Source organism: Stegodyphus dumicola, chromosome 12 (assembly GCF_044657685.1).
Source record: "Stegodyphus dumicola isolate Sdum_Otavi_A_Nest chromosome 12, ASM4465768v1".
Taxonomy (NCBI): domain Eukaryota; kingdom Metazoa; phylum Arthropoda; class Arachnida; order Araneae; family Eresidae; genus Stegodyphus; species Stegodyphus dumicola.
In genome coordinates this window covers 51892560-51904703 of record NC_140779.1, presented here as the reverse complement: position 1 = coordinate 51904703, position 12144 = coordinate 51892560, and the positions used below count along the sequence as shown (strand labels likewise).

The 12144-nt window shown below is 33.0% G+C and overlaps 1 long non-coding RNA gene across 1 annotated transcript in view; it reads left to right on the top strand.

Moving 5' to 3' along the window:
• The window catches only part of LOC118199411 (uncharacterized), an 808537-nt gene that overhangs the window by 571226 nt on the left and 225167 nt on the right, over positions 1–12144 (top strand). Inside the window, exons 4-5 of the long non-coding RNA XR_015044440.1 lie at positions 9703–9816; positions 9920–9959. This is a non-coding gene — a long non-coding RNA (uncharacterized LOC118199411). The remainder of the gene's footprint in view (positions 1–9702; positions 9817–9919; positions 9960–12144) is intronic.

Here is a 12144-nt window from a genome sequence, read left to right as displayed (position 1 = left end):
CAGCGTCACTAATTCCGGCTGGCAATTCTTATCTGTTAGAAGACAACATACGCTAAGCAATATTCTCGAAAAAAGATCTGTGCAGGGTCGTAATAATTCCAGCGAGAAAATATTATTTATCAGCTCGTTCCAATTATGGTAAAATTCTGCCACACTGACAGATATTGTGGTTAGTGATACTACTACTATACGGGCCGGCTGGGGTTCGAAACATGGATATGTGGAATCTCGGATAGGTTTGCAGGGGTAATAGTAATTGGTGTGTGGTAATTATTTGTATGTGGTTTGAAAGTAGAAAAGTTTGTTTGTGCGGTATGGAAGTATTTAAAATACTGCAGAGCCGAAAATTCTCTCGAGCGGTTTGGTGGTAGAGGAAGAGGGGATATCCGTTCCGCGTGGTATACTGTATTTAAACTACGACGGAACTGTAGAATTAGTGCACTGGAACTATACCTATGCAGCCAACGATGAAATTTCTGGTGTCCCGCTCGTTTTTTCTTATCCTGTTCTGTTGTAATTTTTTTCTAAATCTAAGAAATATACTTTTTAAGTTAGGAATTTCAATATACAGTGAGCAAAATACAATAATACACTTAAAAATTATTAATAAAGGGGGGGGGGGACTGTAAAAACAGATAAGAACAGCACATTTAATTGAAAGGTGACCGACAGTAAACGTAGGCAGTTTCTTATATCTTTCTGTACAAAACTGTTTGGCGCGTGCTGTTCTACAAGGAAAACATCGTAAACTATTCACATCTTCATCATTATCACCAGTTTAAAACATGATTATAAGAATTTCGATATAACTTGCATGAGAACCCAAAATTTTTGAGTCCTATGGACAGGGCTGTCGACATAAATGATAACTAGCACCTGTGTATATAACGAAATAAATTATCAAAAGTGTCTCTGCTCATTGGAACAGTTTTACTACTAATATATATTTATCGTGGTTAGATCATAAATCTATGCGAATATTTTTTTCGTTCTCTACCCTATCTGCACAGAATAAGTCACTCTTTTTTATCTGGCAGGAATACGATGCAAATTTAGACTGACTAAACTGCTTATTCCCTGGAGTATGCAGTCCACTGGATTCCAGGACATTTTGTTAGGACCTGTCTCGGGGGACTCAAGAAATGACAGAGCACGAAATTGTGCTTTGCATTCTTTTTTTCCCCTCCTCCCTGTTTATTCGCGCGGACTTATTCATGTGTGTAATTAAATTCTTTCTGCAGCGGATCTTGATTGATAGAGTATCCTATCTTTTACTTGAACCTCTCCTTGATTGGCGGAGAAGCAGCCTCGTGACTCAGCTGGGGTCGCCTGGCCCCCTCTGGGATACAACACTGGTATTCGCACTTCGCCTGTTGGGGGTTTGTACTTCGGATTCCGATTGGTGGACGCAGGTCGCTCTGCTAGCCCGCGGTCCGATTCGATTGCGAGCAAAATTAATATTCGGGAAAATAGCTCCTTGGTATTAATATAAAAAGTAAAGTTTCAGTGCTTTTCTTTCGTATGAGAGCAGTATTTTTTATCTCGAAATTTAAGAAGCTTTTGTGTTTGAAAGCAACACAAAACTAAGACTGAACTTTGTCAACTCCTTCAGATTTTCATATTTGATATCAAAAGTTGTATAATCTCAGTTATTTGATTTTATAAGAAATTTATATTATTTAATTATTGGCTTTGTATTTCTTTCTAAATTTCTAGCTAATCTATCTGTCTGTCTGTCTATTTATATATCTGTTCATATTTCTGCCTATCCGTCCAGCCATCTATCTGCCTATCCATCCATCTATCCCACCCATCTATCTATCTATCTAGCTATCAATATAGTAAAATTACGAATAAAAAGTAAATAATTCAAAACAAAACACTGCAGGCTTATTTAAGTCTTTTAGTGTATGACCGTAATTTACAACTCTTCTTTTTTTTCTGATTTTCTGTTTTATGGATGCCGTTTTATCTAATGTTAGAGGACAATTAATTATTTGCGCTGTATTATTAGATATAAGATGCAATATTTGTATCGTGTTATGGTTGCTTTATTTAATTTTCCGAGAAATAAAAAAAAAAAAAAAAAAAAAAAAAAATACCTTTTTTATTTATTTTATGTTTTAAATCTCTTACTACTGAAAATTGTAACTACCCTTTTGACACATGTTAAGAGACGTATCGCTATGTCTGAAAGTATATAACAGAAATATTCCATTCAAAATACTTCATTTACAGCTTAATAAGATAAACAGAGGCACACCTGGTGCTTACACAACGGCCAGCATTTATGGCAAGAACTCAATAACTAATAGTCAAAAGTTACAAAGAGCAATTTAACGCGAAGTTGGCTCAGACTTTACCGACATGAATTTAACTGTCAGCAAGTATAATGCAAGGCCGAAGACAAGAAAGCTTATTTTAGAAGAGGAAACCTAGTAACGTGGCCTTCAAGATGCAGAACAGGCTCTAACTTAACAATCTCAAAATCTCACTTTAAATGCGCATTAACTCATTTATATTGTGACGGGAAAACGAAAATGGAGAAATGGCAAAAGATTCGTAACATAAAATTACTGGTTATTAAAATTATTAATTAATTTTCTGTCGTTAATAAAATACTTTTTTATTCATCCACTCAAATTCAAATACATTTTTTTAAACTTGTAGTGGATGACATTTGATATTAATACAGTTTTTTTACATCCATTCTCCGGGATTCGAACCCGGACCTTTCGGTATTGCAGTCGGCTCCCTTAACTACTATACCGTCTGGACTTCGCATTAGGCCATAGACTCCGCGTAAAGCGAAAATATTAATCATTTACATTAACGAGGTAAATGAAAACATTTTCATGATTTTAAGATTTTTTTAATCCTTGAGAGAGATAACAGTTTTGATAAGAATACATGACTTTCACTCTGTATTAATTTTGCTGAATGTATATACAGGGCAGCAGAAATTCTTACTGCTGAAATTCCAATTCTTGTCAGTAAAGTTGTGTTTTACATAACGGTTTATCAAAGCCCTATTTCTCGAAAATAAAATTAAGGAATTGTAGTAATCACAGTGAAATTGAAAAACAGCAGCCGTCCCCGTGCAAAAATTAAATTAAACTCATAACAGCTAATTTTTCATTTATTTATTACTTGCAATATTATGTGACATAAGTTTTGTCTTAAACTGTAAACGATATTCCTCGCTTTATAACGAAAAAATATTTCTATTTATAATATTAAAAAGTTATTCTTATTTATCAGACTAAAATAACTATCTTTGTATAATTCAGAAAATAATGTTTCTGTTTAAAATACGTAAAGGACATTTCTGTATTGAATATTTTATATTCTATAATCTGAAAAGTATATTTGTAAGGAATTGTTGCATTCCCCGTTATGTGCTATCGTAGTGTAAGTTGGCAATACGACTAGGTAGCAATTGGAAAGTCCGTGGTCCGAAGACGAAACTGATTTCTTATGTCTCCTTCTTCAAAAATCCTAATGAGTCTTTGACTCGAAAGGTTATTTCTTCGGCAATGAAATCAGTGTCTGAATTTATATTTTCTTAATAATATGATGTGTGAATTTGTTTATTTATAGCAGTCACCCAGACGGTATAGTAGTTAGATGAGCCGACTGCAAAACCAAAGAGGCCGTGTTCGAATCCGGAGAAGGCATGGTTGTAACCGTCTATTCCTTCAAGGGCATCATAGGAGGTAAAAGTGGCCCACCTATTAGGTTTCTCCAAAATAAAGTGACCACCACTTCTGTCCTTAGTAGCGATCCGCAATTTTTTAAAAAAGGGGGCTTCTTAGCGTAGTCAAAATTCAAATTTGTAGACGAATATGCATATTTGATCTGTATATTGAAATTTAGCAGTAATTGCTTATCATTAATGCAGATTCCCAAATTAGTCTTCTTTTCGCAATTTCTTAGTTCTGTATTTCTCGAAGCAATTTTTAGAGCATCCCTAATTTTCCTATCCTCGTTACGGTAACCGAGTTCCAATCCAGATTTGATGGAAAACCGCCGTTCAATTTTCTCTTTCCCTTGTGCTTCAACCTAGACGGCGGGGTAACAGAAACGAGTGAATAAATAAATAAATAAAAATCGGGAGGGGAAAAAAAAACTCCATCGTCGATCCTCAGGTGTCTCTGGATTACGAGACGTGCCTTAAAATTCCTCTCATTGTCGGATCCCAACTGAGGGATTTACTTTCGAAGAAAAGGGGGTGGGATAAAAAAGAGGACCGAAATGGGGGGAAGGTAAAAAGGAGGGGACTTGTGCATTTAGAGAATCCGTTATAAAGAAGTGCCCGCTTCGATAGAGCGCAAGAGATGAATTGCCCTATACTCACTTCGGAAATTAAAACTTGCCCTTATCAATCAGTTTGCCCGAAGAGTAACGAGGCAGTGCAAGGGAAACACTGCGATTTAATGCACTGCCTGTGTACGTGTTGTTCCTTAGCATTAGCAAAACCCCCTTTCCCCCAACCTTTCAATGACACTCGAAGCAACACAAAAGACCCAACTCTCGCAATTTTTTTCCAGCAAGAGGGGGACGGGAGGGAAAAAGTGACACCGACACAACTTACCAACATTCGATTATAAAGTAGGATGCACATCGCGTGGTTTCGGATTGTTTACTACACAGGAAGTAATCCTGTTCTCATCTTTTTTTAAATCTCCCCACACCCCATATACAGTTGTCTTTGGTATCATAAAGGTGAGAAAAGATATTTCCTCCTGGTGATACGTCTCATATTTTAAACAAACTTGGAGAACCTGGATGGTATCTTGGGGAATGGGCTACCATATTTGGCTTCTATTCGCTGCTGTAATATTGTGAGTTACTATCTTAATATTTTCTTCCAGAATTTAATCTCAAGCTAATGTGGACACCCATACACCTCCATGTGGTTAAATCTCATCGCTTTCTTTTTCGTTACCTGATTCATTTCGTTCTCGCTACATTTAAGTATGCCAAACAAAAAGCAGTAGTCAGAATAAATAATCAAATAAAGTAACTAAAATGCAGGAAAATCACTCAGGACGACCTCTGAAAGCGAGTAGTATTTCTCATAATATAAAGTTTTCAGATTTTATATTATGTTAAAGGAAAGTTTTTTCCAATGGCACATACATACGCGTTTCGAGAGCATTTGGGCTAATGTCTCTTTGGGCCAAAAATAATTAAAAACAGCATAGCTGTCGAATTTCCTATGGACAGTGTCGCGCAATGGAGATAAAAATGTTTTTTGTTTTCTTTTCGTACAGTGTTGCCATTTCTCGAGTTGAAATCGTTGAGTTTGTTATTCAAAAATTCGTTAAAGTTTTACAAAATATGAAATACACAATAAAACAAATTCGAAATTAAGAATTCGGGCTTCCAAGTGTCCATATTCGAGTGAATAAGACTACGTTATTTAAAATTTGGTGGCTCTCTAGCTACCGTTGTTTTTTTCACAATGCGAAAAACATGCATACAATTTGAAAAGTGATTCAGACTTTTATAGTGATTCAACGCAAAGTCCTGTTTTGATTAATTTTTAAATGCATAGGGAAGGCACAGAAATTAAAGATTTACACATACCGAAAATATGAAATATGTATGGGTATTTATGCTGCTTGCCAAAAGCCTTTACACAAAATGCGTAAATATTTATTAAATTATTTATAAATGTATCTGAAATGCAGGATTTATTCATTCATAAACTGTGGAAGTTACTGTGAAGAAATCAAATTATTAAATGTATCTAAATTTATTATGATTATAAATATTATCTAAATATATAATAACCTTAACATTGAATTGTAAACATATGCTGAAATCCTGTTGATAAATGCTTTTATAAAATTATTTGAGCAAGAATTGTTCATACTGGAACGCAATCTGTTAAAAGGTATTGTAAAAGCAAATTCTATGAGAGCGTACTTAAGAAATTAATAAAGAAGAGTTTGAGAATATGTATTGTTGAAATTAAGGGTAAAACAAAATCTGTTAAGTATAATTAGAATAATTTTTCCCTTACATTTTACAATAACTCAGTTACAAGTTTTAAATAATATTTTTTTTTTTTTTTTTAAATTCCTTTTTTTTTATTTCCGCATTTCACTAGGTCTTAAATTTAATAAAATAAATAATTTATTAATTATAATAAATTATTAATTTAAATAAAAGGTCCTCTAAATTGAAATAAACTGAACAGAGCATTAATTATAAATTGACTTGGATTTTTCGATTTAAATGATGCTTCAGAAGCTAAAAAATCATGTCATATTTGAGAAAGTATTTTAAGAAGAAGCTCTATAAATAGAAGAGAAATAATGCGTAATTGTAATATTAATAATACAATACACTTTGACCTTAATTTTTGTTATCCTTAACCGAAAATATTTCATTCATATTAAACCATTCTGTGAAAGTATAACATTTATTTCCATTCAGAATGAAATGTTGCTTGAATATGTATTCTTTTTCAGATACTTGGGACCCTGAAATACTGTAGAAAAAGAAAATATGTACATTTATATGCATATTTACGACGTAATTGAAAAATATTTACATCCGATCGTGTCAAAACCCATTGATCTTAATGGTAAGTCACCGAATGTTTTGGCCCCCATGAAGGGATCACCAGTGCTTCAAAGTAGTGTATGGGGAAAACCGGTTAGGGCCTCTCCTCCTTACTGTCTATCTCCATGATATGGACGTTTTGATGGTTTCTCCCATGTGTAATGCGAATCAGTTTCCATAGAAAGTCTTTGACAAAGGCATCCCTCGCCTTAAGCAGATAATCTTACTATGCTTTGTCATAATACCGCTTCTAACGGGCAGAATGTTTTCCTTTAAGTGAAAGAAAATACTCTCTCTTTAAGATACTAATTTACAAAATGTGAATTTTAAGGATATGCACATAATATGTAACTGCATTCCTTCAAGGTCAAGCGAAGGGAAAGAAATGATATCAAAACTTCGAAACATAAATTTGAAAGATTTCTATAATTTTGGTTGTTTCTGTGCAAGAAATTGGGAAAAGTGTTGTTATCAGTTAAGAATATACTAATCCCAGCGTAATAAATGCTCATAGTTAATAATGATTAAACGGGCTAAAAATTAATTTATATTTTCTCTTTCAGGTACAAATTATAGTATGCAGCTGCTAAATATGAAAATGGCCTGCAAAATCGTCTTCTTGCACTCGTAAATTCCCTCTCAGTTTTAAGCCTCCTATATTGACATTTGTGATATTTCCAACTGCTCCTGCGCAGACGCAGTTTTTGTGTGAATTAGGTTATTCCCTAGCCCATTAAGAATGCATTTTTAGAAACGGTTATGATTTTCTTGTTTTTGGCACGAACGCAATCCCGCTGTTTGCCGATTGCCTCTTTTCACGGAAAAGAAATAGATGCGATGTCTCGGGAAATTAATCACACAGGATTGAGAGATAATCTCGGGTCACGTGAGCAACAGTTTTCCCCTCAATGAGATGATGGTTTGAGCTCGAGAAAACGATCTCATCACTTATCCTCGCACTTCACGCATTCCGAAATTTGGATGAAAGAAGCCACTATTTAAATGAAAATGGAAACCTTCGCCAACAACGAATTAATAAAATTTCCCCTTTTTTACTTTTTTATTTATTTTCGTGTATAAATTTCTCTTCGCGTTTTTCTTTACTGTTTTTGTAAATACTTTAAAACAAAATACAATTCCTTTGCATCGTTAATATAATAAACGAAAACAATGATTTGACCATTGATACCAATGATAATATCATAAAGCACTCTTATTTAAGGGAAATCTAGCATTGGAATAAAACTTTATTCAAGTTAATGTGAATAATAAATCTATGCTTTAAATGTTTATAGAGTATTTATACTCTACTTTCGCTTCCTACCTTAAAAGCAGCAGAGAATAATAAATAAATAAATATTTAAATAATAAAAAAAAATCTCATTTTCGAGCGGAGGGCTACGTTATTCAAAATTTGATGACTTTAGATAAAGTTGTTTTTTCACAATGCGAGAAACATACATACATTCATGATATACTACTCAGAATGTGCTATGCAATAAATAAAGTTAACACAAAAAGCGTTAATAATAACGGGGAAAAAAATTGCAAGCTATCTTAGTAAGAAAACTGAATATTGGTACAATGAACTGAGAAAAGATTGAAAAAAAAATGTACGCCAACTTTTTTTTTTTTTTAAATTTAAGTGATAAACGATTTAGATAAAATCTCTAAGTTAAGAAAGTGGTTAATGTGGTAAAGTGGTAAACAGTAATGTGAGGAAATAAGTTAGTTCAAAGATTCGAAGACGTACAGTAAAATAGTTCCACTGCAATCCTGATCATATGCTCAAATACATTTATAATTCGGAGCCATATTTTATTACATGAACACAGTGTAAATATACAAAGCGAAGTGTAATACACATCATTATTATCATCATAATTTGACAAAAGTAACCATTATTGTAAGTAAATAATCAATTAAATTTCACAGTATGTATGTTTATTAGTAATGTTTAATTGATTAATGAGCATGAATATTGATTAATGAGTTTAGTGATTAATGAGCAATAAGCTGCAATATGAGCAGCTTTCATTTCTAATTATAGGCCCACCAGCGGCCAAACGGTAAAGTCACTGAACACTGGTAATTCGGTCCGAGGTTCGAATCCCGCGAACGAGCTGATTGCATGGGCGTTTTCGTGGTTTTCCCCATGTGTAACGTGTATACGAGCCAGTTTCCCTTAGAAAGTCCTCCACGAAGGCATCCCTTCCCTTAGGCAGATAGCCCTAGTGCGCTTTGCCATACTTAAATAAACCGAGCCATTTCTAATTATAATTTAAACATTTTAGATCTTGGTACATATTTGTATTACCTTGTGGGAACGGATATACTCTCAATGCTTTTGCAGTGTGAACACTGAAAATCTTTTTATAGAATTGAACGGGAATCTTTTTATAGAATTGAACATAACCCCAACACTACTTTAATTGTTTTGTCAATTTTGAAATAGTACATGACACTAGATCTTTATACATAAAAAATATTTTTTATTGCTTTATCGTCTACAATATTTTCATAAAACACATTGTAAATATACAAAGCGAAGTGTAATACTTTAGCGAAGCGTAATGTACATTATTATGCGAAGTATAATATACATTATTATCATTTTAATTTGACAATACTAATTTTTTACTGTGAGTAAATAATGAATTAAACTTCACAGTATATATATTATATACTGTAAAGTTTAATTGATTAATGCTCCACTACGTGCAGCTTTCGTCAGTTAATTATAACTTAAGCATTGTTGCTCTTGGTATACAATTATATTACCTTATAGGAATTGGGGGTACTACTTGGGACGGTATTGTAGTTTCTTTCATAAACATTACTTGAGAATGTTATTGTTTCTTCATACACTAAAGTTCGCAGAAGTGTGTAACATCCAAAATGCTCTATGTTTATTTTAAAAGGTTCGATTAAAATTGCATGAAAATAATGCTAAATTTTTATGAGAATAAAGTTTTTATATTCCGACATAATCAAATATTCAAAACAATTTCAAACTCTGTCTTTATAAGGAAAACATAAGGTAAAAATAAATGTATATTTTAAAGCTATTATAATAAACCTTATTGAGTTTTGCATATTTTATAATTTTTAATTTATTATTTTCAGGTCTCCGATACTGCGTGTAAGAAACGAAGAAAGGAAGATCTATTTCTTTTTTATCTTATTCATTTTTTTTCACGTTCTTTTGAGAGCTTTCATTTTGCCATTATATTTTTGAAGGTAAGAGAATAAAATTCCATCTACGCATTAGATTAATTATTAAATAATATAACGCATGAGTCTGTAGGAAACTACAGTTACAGTTAGCTATCATTTGTTTCAGATGAGAGCAGATAAGCAGAAGAATCAAGAATATCAAAAAAGTAAGGCATTTATTTTTTAATATTTTGAAATTATTTCCAACAAAAATAGATGAGGTTTTTTTTTTTTTTTTTTTTTTTTTTTTTTTTGCTTTTGATAAGTTTACATTTAAAACACTTTTGAAAATACTCATTTTCTGGTATTCAAGCATGATTTGCATTGATGCGACTGAGAATATGAAGCTTACGTGTTGTTGCTGTCTTGCCCATATTACATGGAACAACGTTTGCCGGAGCCTACTCCAAAGAGAGGTTGGACTTCTATTCCCCCCCCAATTGTGAGAAAGAACACCCCGGGGGGGCATATTTCACAAGTGCACATCTGTGTAGCCACCGAGGGAGTGGCTTCTAGGTTGGACCAATGGGCATCCACTTATATTTCTGTCATGTCCACATGACCTTTCACGAGCTTAAAGATTTAACCAAGATGTCTGAAAATATTTTGCCACCCAAATTTCTGTGCAAAATAATTAAAGCATTGCCGATTTCTTATGAAAATTTTCATTGCGAAATTAGATCAAATATTAGCAATTGTGAGGATTTCACTACCTTGTTGAAAGAATTTAAAATCAATAAAAACACATGTTAGATACTCCTCAAAAATATCCATGTGATATATTACTTAATAAGTGATAAATAAGATGAAATATGTAAAGAAAGAAATATGTGATAAACATCTGAGCCCAAATGCTATCTTTAGATAAAACTATGCATATGAGAAAAATATTTACACAAATTATATACGTAAATAGAAGTCAACACATTTTATTGCAGTCTATATGCAAAAGATGTTCTATAATAATAACCAATGCAGAATTTTATTGAAAGTGACCATTACTAATTTGCCTTCGTATATATTTATTGTATTAAATTTCACATTTAATAATTGTTACTCTTCAATGCACTGTCTAAACAAGAAATACTCATCAAACAGAATGAATTTATCTTATCCACAACGAATATATTTAATTTATTCACATAAAACTTTTAGTATTAATAATGGATATAAGCAGATCATACACAATATGTATTCTGAATCTTACACTTTAAAATTCAAAAGAATGCAAGCGCTGAAATAAGAAAGCACTATATTCATTCATATTTCAGTCCATCTCAGCTCAATTAATACTCAGCTCAATAACAAATATATACATTTGAATTCTCTTAATCCACAGGTGTTAGTAAATATGTAATACTCGAGACTAATTGTAGCTTGAGTCATTTTCTCGATGTAAAGAGCGATAATATGCCGTGAAATTCAATCCAAATATTAATGGGTGATAAAAATAGCGAAAGTAAAATGTCAGCGGTTCATTAAACTCAGAAAACGAAAGCACTACGAGATTTTCTACTATTACGCAATATATTTATAACTGTGAAAAGATGCAAATTAAAATATAAACAACATATACGCTCACATGCACGCAGATTTAGTGTCCCAAATGACCGCAATCGAATCTTATTGACTCATTTTCGAACTCCTCCCTCAGTGGCTACCCTGATGTGCACTTGTGAAAAATGCTCCCGGTGGCTCTCCCACCTCTCTCCCCTTCCATCAAATCCACACGAGAGGACTTTCGGCTCGCCGCATATTTAGAGTGCCGCTGTGCCGCGCCGACAATATACATTTACAAATATCCATATCTTCTCCGGGATTTGAACCCGGGCCCTTCGACACCGTAGCAGGCTTCCCTATCCAATATACCATCTGGGCGACGAAGCTTACGTGTGCTATTCATTTTTAACGCGTTGTAGGAATTTTTAAGTGGAAAGATGCGGTTTTCAGGTCTTTAAATGAACCTATTACTTCATGCAAAAATTATTTTAAACATACAAGATCATCAAGTAGAATATAAGGCGTTAAGCATATAATAAATATTTAATAAACGTTTCTTAACGTTTCTTAACGGCAATAACGTTTCTTAAACGAAAAGGAGTTTTTGAAATACAGTGTTAATTTTAAGCCTGTTCATATTACGATATCTTAAACGAAAAGACTTTGAACTATAAATGAATGGCTGCTACTACAGGCTATTCGTATAGTTGAAAAATCGGAATATCGGAAGACCCCTTTTATCTGTAGGCCAAATGCATATTTACCGCAACAAAAAGTAAAGGATTTTAATTTTTCCCTTATTATATTTTATTTAAGAAAATGAAGTTCAAATAAGAAATAAAATGTTTTATA